At 42.5% G+C, this 7971-nt stretch overlaps 1 long non-coding RNA gene across 1 annotated transcript; it reads left to right on the top strand.

Moving 5' to 3' along the window:
- The first annotated feature begins 2146 nt into the window (after positions 1-2146).
- On the top strand, positions 2147-6867 carry LOC124136972. Its single transcript, XR_006861459.2, has 3 exons — positions 2147-2283; positions 5495-5689; positions 6210-6867. It is a non-coding gene; the product is annotated as an uncharacterized LOC124136972 (long non-coding RNA).
- The last annotated feature ends 1104 nt before the right edge of the window (positions 6868-7971 follow it).

Here is a 7971-nt window from a genome sequence, read left to right as displayed (position 1 = left end):
TAGTGAAGTATGCACAACATATGTTAAATATTTCACAGACTGAATGGCACTCGAGGTCCACATCCAGCCAACAATAAGCCCACCATCCGTCAAAGTTCGCATTAAACCAGAGTGTTATAATTCCCCTGTCAAACAAGCACGGTTAAAACGTGCATCAGGCGAGCCTGCGGAGTACAATGTTGTCTTCTATCACGTCCGCGCAGGGTGTGGCTGAGTCACGTGCCACCAAAATGCCCGGAACGTGTATATCGTTGAGGGTCGATTATTAACAAAATTGTAATGATACTATATTGAATGACACCTTCAACGCATAATTCTTGTCATTAATAGTATTGAAGAAATGTTGTTGTTTTATTTCTTCATATTACAGAAATAACGCATTAACTGAAGTGAGGCTACCAGACATATATCCTGTTATACTGACACCTAAAACGACAACATTAAATGGTATAAAATGTAAAAAGAAAGTTGAAAGATTCCATATCTGATCAACTAGTCCAATATCAATGTATTATTGTGTTAGAATAGGGTTTTTTAACTTTTCGTTTTTGAACAAATGACTTTTCATATTTTCATTTCAAATTGTTGGCCTAAATACTTTTTTTTGTTGGCCTTTAATATGTTCAGTTCCTGGTTCAGGCAAACAAGGGCAACTTTAAGGATACCAACTTCATAGGTACTGATCTCCAGGATGTTACACCCATTCAACAAAATACATTTCTTGAATATGATGTTTTAGATAATATTGTTTACACCGTATCATCAATGTTGCAGCTGTCCGCAACATGGCATTTATTGCGTCTCATCAATTTTTCATACAAAACAAGCATGAAATACTCATGTCCCCCGCCAATATATCATGTCCAGTTGCTCTGGAAACCGGAAAAACAGTTTTTTCCAAAAATCTGAAACTATCAAAAGGCACCAGTTTACCACTAGACCTCACTATGTTCCACTAGCGGTGTAGAAATATTTACGGTTTTCAAGATCTGCTCGGGAATGGAGGACTACCGCCATTTTCAGTATAAGTCAAAGTCGTTGCCACGGAAACTCGAAAAATATTTTTTGCAAAAATCCCAAACTATCAAAAGCCACCAGTTCACAACTAGGCCTATCTTTTTGCAAAGTTTGGTTAAGGTATCTCTCATGGTTTTTTAGTTCTGTTCCGGAAATGAAACGTGACAAACGGACGGACGGACAGCGCCCATTCTTATATAAAGTGAGTGAGTGAGTGAGTGAGTGTGGTTTTACGCCGATTTTAGCAATATTCCAGCAATATCACGGCGGGGGACACCAGAAATGGGCTTCACACATTGTACCCATGTCGGGAATCGAACCCGGGTCTTGGCGTGACGAGCGAACGCTTTAACCACTAGGCTACCCGACCGCCCCTCTTATATAAAGGTCCGGTAATAAAGTTCGCTTTGAAAGCTGATAATAAATACTAGGCCAGTACGATGCGCGATGCTTTTGTGAACCCGAAAGTGGCAACATTGTTTTTTTTAAGCTTCACCGATGTATGATAATCGTGTTGAAAAAATATAGATAAATGGATAAATAAAGATAAATTGTATAGAACATAAAAACCCGCTAGGGGCCGGGTACAGATACAAATTATACACATTATACATTATGACAGTCTTACGATATCATCGATAGCGCGTTATTTAATATTTATACATCACAATAATGATGTGGTTTATTACCTTTTCAAACACTTAAACATCTTCAACACACACTTTGAAATGTCAATATAACGCAGCCAGTGATCATTGCCCGTTCTGCTTTCATCCCGACAGTCATGCTGAGGAATAATTACTTTTAACTTGACGTACTACACTTGACGTAATGGGGTTCAATATGGGAGAGAAAACTTAGAATCAAGCATGTAAAACTAGGCTCGTGTTTGAAACTATCTATCGTGGCCATCACAACTAATATTCCCACGACATTAAACCGCATTTACCAATTGCTCATGTTGCCTCCGAGGGTGGGCTGTCATTGTCCTAATAGCTTTTATGGATGTTTGTAGGAGACTCTTGTTCAATATTGTGATCAATCAAATTAGTTCTGATGTTAATGTTCTATCTACTGCAAATTATAAAGCGTTATTTCCGATGATTAAGTGACATATGATATGAGATGTTTGGCACGGAAGGAGAAGGCGGATGTTATGTTCCAAATGAACGTCCCTGAGCCCGCCGTAAGATCTAGTGCGCATCTGACTGGGCTCCTTCTAAAGTCTTAATCCACTTTCGTCGGTGTTCTGGTCTGAACATTGCGGTAAATATATACGCTTCTATATTTCAATAGAGTTACGGTATGGTTCATTTAACGTCGCGTTCAAGATAACTGTACATATATAACGACGTGAGTGTGTATGTTTGTACAAGTACGGACTAATGCAGGCTTTAGTGTTGGTCCACTGAGAGGCCATGCCGCAGTGTAACATGGATTAGTGAGTGAGTTAATATTAAACGTCACATTGGCATCATTTCAGCAATATAGCGACGAGCTAACGTGGATATAGGTGAGGTGTAGTGGGGTTTAACATCGCGTTCAAGATTATTGCAAAGGTACAATATTTAATTATTGTAAAGGCGCCTTCCTCTGACCGTTTGATCAAATTTTAATCTGTTTTGGGACTGAGAAGAAAAACTGACGAAAAAAACAAACCTTGTTCCATTTCGGACTCGAATACCAATTGACAGAAACATGTATTGCTCGAAAACATTAAATTTGCAAACGAATTGGTAAAGGAGAGAATGTCATTCTCTTCATGCAGTTCAATATGTACTTTTTTAGAATAAAAAAGAAGACGAGAATTGAACCTCAGCTATCTGCGTGGTTAGCCGAGCACTGGCTTATGATAAACGAGGATGAAAAAAATGTGCGGATTCATAAAAGATACTTTGATTACCTGAGCTGTTTCTATTATCCAAGATTCACGATAGGATCGTACCATTTGAGAAACATGCCTCATTCGTGACGGAACGCCACTGATTCGTGCACCAGCATCGTGTCAACAATAAGGTAAAAAACATACAGATTCTCAACTACCACCCATCAACACATAATCTGCGCAAATTACCCGTCATGCATGTGAATGTCGTGCACGTAATGTGCATCACGTGACGAGAGGGACTTAAGGGTTGTGTTGCATGCTTCGTGATTGTTTTGTTGTCTTTGTAGTGACATGTTTATAACACATATGGGCTGTGTAGTGCACCGATCATGCGCATGGTGACGACTGTGTGTTTTGCCAGACGGAAAGAGGCGAGTGACAGCGCCAAGCAGTTTGAGGAGATGTTGAAATCGTGTTTCTGTATTAGCTTTAAATAACCTAGCTCTGTTGTTAGCGCTAGCCGTGTTATTAGCGCTAGCTCTATTGTTAGTGCTAGTTCTGTTGTTAGTGCTAGCTCTGTCTTTAGCGCTAGCTCTATTGTTAGTGCTAGCTCTGTTGTTAGCGCTAGCTCTGTTGTTAGCGCTAGCTCTGTTGTTAGTGCTAGCTTAGTTTGTTAGTGCTAGCTCCTTTGTTAGCGATAGCTCTGTTGTTAGCGATAGCTCTGTTGTTAGTGCTAGCTCTGTTGTTAGTGCTAGCTCTGTTGTTAGCGCTAGCTCTGTTGTTAGCGCTAGCTCTGTTGTTAGTGCTAGCTCTATTGTTAGTGCTAGCTCTGTTGTTAGCGCTAGCTCTGTTGTTAGCGCTAGCTCTGTTGTTAGCGCTAGCTCTGTTAGTGCTAGCTCTGTTGTTAGCGCTAGCTCTGTTGTTAGCGCTAGCTCTGTTGTTAGCGCTAGCTCTGTTGTTAGCGCTAGCTCTGTTGTTAGTGCTAGCTCTGTTGTTAGTGCTAGCTTAGTTTGTTAGTGCTAGCTCTATTGTTAGTGCTAGCTCTGTTGTTAGCGCTAGCTCTGTTGTTAGTGCTAACTTTATTGTTAGTGCTAGCTCTGTTGTTAGCGCTAGCTCTGTTGTTAGTGCTAGCTCTGCTGTTAGCGCTAGCTCTGTTGTTAGTGCTAGCTTAGTTTGTTAGCGCTAGCTCTGTTGTTAGTGCTAGCTTAGTTTGTTAGTGCTAGCTCCTTTGTTAGCGATAGCTCTGTTGTTAGCGATAGCTCTGTTGTTAGCGCTAGCTCTGTTGTTAGTGCTAGCTCTATTGTTAGTGCTAGCTCTGTTGTTAGTGCTAGCTCTATTGTTAGTGCTAGCTCTATTGTTAGTGCTAGCTCTGTTGTTAGCGCTAGCTCTGTTGTTAGTGCTAACTCTATTGTTAGTGCTAGCTCTGTTGTTAGCGCTAGCTCTGTTGTTAGTGCTAGCTCTGCTGTTAGCGCTAGCTCTGTTGTTAGTGCTAGCTTAGTTTGTTAGCGCTAGCTCTGTTGTTAGTGCTAGCTTAGTTTGTTAGTGCTAGCTCCTTTGTTAGCGATAGCTCTGTTGTTAGCGATAGCTCTGTTGTTAGCGCTAGCTCTGTTGTTAGTGCTAGCTCTATTGTTAGTGCTAGCTCTGTTGTTAGTGCTAGCTCTGTTGTTAGCGCTAGCTCTGTTGTTAGTGCTAGCTCTGCTGTTAGCGCTAGCTCTGTTGTTAGTGCTAGCTTAGTTTGTTAGTGCTAGCTCCTTTGTTAGCGATAGCTCTGTGGTTAGCGATAGCTCTGTTGTTAGCTATAGCTCTGTTAGCGCTAGCTCTGTTGTTAGTGCTACCTCTGTTGTTAGCGCTGGCCTTGTTGTTAGCGCTAGCTCTGTTAGTGCTAGCTCCGTTGTTAGCGATAGATCTGTTGTTAGTGCTAGCTCTGTTGTTAGTGCTTTCGCTTGAATATGACGGCGAGGAACACCGAGAGCAGACTTGACATTGTTTCCATGTGGGGAAACGAACTAGCAGTGTCTTGAGGGTAACAAGCGAACACAACAACCACTGGACTACCCCTGCATTGCTCACACGACGTGACACAGCATATAGATCTCTACTGGAGGGAACATCAGAGAGCAGTTGTTTTTTTAAAAGGAGTGATGTGTGAGTGCGTGCGTGCGTGCGTGCGTGTTGGAGAGAGGCTTTGAGTATTTCATTAAACAAGTATGTTTTCATTGGGGCCTCCATTATATTATTTTATTTTTAAAAAGAAGGAGGGGGAGTAAAGGGGAATCCTTCCTTGAGATCTTCTACAGCACATCATTGTTAAACCGGGCCAACGTTGATATCTTACTGAAATAAGTTGCCTCTAGTAACACGAATAAGGAGTGAATCAAACGTGTAAGTATTTTCTCAACAACTATCACGTTAACATGTTTCAATTTCTTTCTAATCACATCCATGATGGACTTTCCCATTATCTGTCGCCCAGCTCCAAGACAATATATTAGAAAAGGAGTACAACTCAAGTCTAGAATGATTGGGCAAGTCTAGATGGCCTCAGCTCTGAAATTAAACATTATTCTGGGCTCCATTAGGAATTTTTTATTGTATTTTGTAGAGGAATGTTTTAAATAAGATAACTTTATTTCTGGGACTAAATGTCAGTCTAGCTTTCCCACAACAAGCAGAGGTGATGCCTGCGTCCTCCCGTGTCCCCAGGCCCCTGACCCCTCCTGCAAATTGGTGACGGCCAAGCAGGAGCAGGGCTGATTGACGTGTGAAAGATGCACGACCACTCTACCCAAAGGCTGAAGGAACCCCCTAGACACACCGCCAAGGGGCCAGTGGGGAGGAACACCGGTAACAAACATACTGCCAATTCTCTTACGATAAACGCTGTGATTGAGTTTTCAGTATCAGTTACAAATTACGAAAGAAACAAGTTGGGAACATTTTCTTTTCGTCTTTTAAGAGCCAGGGTGGAGTGAGGTCACTATTCATTATTTTACATTGCGGTCATTACTCGGTGGAGATTCCCACATGCTTGTCCCTTGCACTTAACGAGTGACTTCAGACTATTCTCGCCGACAACACGATTGCAACATGTTTCCCATTTCCTGATAATCAATGTGCCTCCACATCATAGGGGCCGGAATGCCCCAAGAGGCCCTACAATTCAAATAGTTTTTATCCCGTAAAACTGCCCCTATCTCCCTTGGGCCTCACCGCTCGTCTATTGTTGTTTTTTCTTCACTGAGTCATGGCAGTTTCGGTTACGTTTCTCTGACGCCTATTTTTTTGTAAGTTCTACCTCTACCCTTTTATTTAGATAGTCTCAGCCTGTTAATAACTTGATCTCTTTTGTTTTTTCCTCCGGCAGATGATGATGTGATCCCAATTTCAACATCCTCCTTCTCGGAACCCCCTCTCACCTTTCCTCATCCTCGTCAACACATGGGCCGCGATGCTGGTGCGAGAACACGATACCCCGACCGTCCAGGGTGAAGCAAACACAACCGAAGAGGTCACTCGGTCACAGCATTTAAGAAATAAACGACGAGTGGGAGTTGTTTATCGTCCAATAAAACACTGCAGGGAGAATAAAACATAAGGGGTACAATAAAACACTGCAGCGCAGCCCCTCATGGTTTATTCTCCCTGCAGTGTTTTATTGTGCGATAAACAACGACCACGAGTCGATTATTTCTTATAAAGATATCAACATGTAAAAAGTACACGCTTTAAAAATATTTACCCGTATTTAAATAATGATGACTCCCTGGATAGAATCCGCCCGCGGAAATGTCGGACAAGTCGATTTTATGAACAGTGGGGTTAAATTTGGTATTTCCCGCATATTTTCACACAATTTTCAACGTCGATTATCTGTACCTTTTCTCCCAGTAACGATTGTCATGTCAATTCCATGGAAGCGATCGTTCGGCAATTGCATTGCCCAGTTATGGGAACAACTCACTGGACACTTCCCTACAAAAAATAACGTCCAAATTACCTCGTCATCAAGTTGCGAGCGCATGTTCGAATTACAAGAAATAAACAATGCTTCCTTCTTCATTGTTATTTGCGATTTATCGCGTAGCTATCTTATGTTGAAAATAAACTACATCCACTAAATATGTCACTGATATTACACAGAGTATTATGACAAAAAGAAGAAGAAGTATAACAGTAAGTAGCGTAAGTCAGGAACATCGGGGTTAGAATTGGTCTTCAGCAACAAGATTCCGGGGTAGAATAGGTCTTCAGCAACCCATGCTTGCCGTAAAAGGCAACTAACGGGATCGGGTGGTCAGGCTCGCTGACTTGGTTGATACATGTCATCGATCCCCATTGCGTGGATCGATGCTCATGATATCAATCACTGGGTTGTCTGGGCCAGCCTCGATTATTTACAGACCGCCGTCATATAGCTGGAATATTGCTTAGTGCGGCGTTAAACAACAAACCAACCAACCTTTCTTCAGCAACAAATGCTTGTTGTAAGAGGCGGCTAACGGGATGGGGTGGTAAGGTTGATTCATGTCATCCTATCCCAATTGCGTAGATCGATGCTCATTATGTCAATCACTGGATTGTCTGGTCCAGCCTTGATTATTTACAGACCAAAGCTGGAATATTGCCGAGAGCGGCATGCGACATCTTCCCGAGACAAAGGCACACCTAGACACTCGCCCACACACAAACCTCCGCGCACGTTAAATCCCATTTCACCTCATCCGACCGCCTTCGTGGTCCAGTGGTAGAGCGTCCACCCGGAGAGCGGAAGGTCGAGAGTTCGATCCCCGTCCGCGTCATACCAAAAGACTTTACAATATGGTACTTGTTGTTACCCTGCCTTGCGCTCGGCATAAGGGTGCTAAAACAAGGACTGGTCGGCTCGGAGTCACACAGACACACACACACGTCCACGTCGCTATATAAGTGCAATAATCTTGGACGCGACGTTAAAACCCATTTCACCTCACCTCACCTCACCTCACCTCACCCCACCGACTTGGGACGTTTTCTCACCCGGAATCTGTACAGGATATAGTGTCACAACGAGCACGTTCTATAAACTTATAACAATCATAATAACAAGGGGTAAACAATGTTCGATCAGTCACGCCTGTCCGAAATCC

This window comes from Haliotis rufescens, unplaced genomic scaffold (assembly GCF_023055435.1).
Source record: "Haliotis rufescens isolate VD_foot unplaced genomic scaffold, xgHalRufe1.0.p SCAF_1, whole genome shotgun sequence".
NCBI classification, from domain to species: domain Eukaryota; kingdom Metazoa; phylum Mollusca; class Gastropoda; order Lepetellida; family Haliotidae; genus Haliotis; species Haliotis rufescens.
Note: the sequence above shows the minus strand (reverse complement) of the source record. Positions and strands in the feature narration are given on the sequence as shown.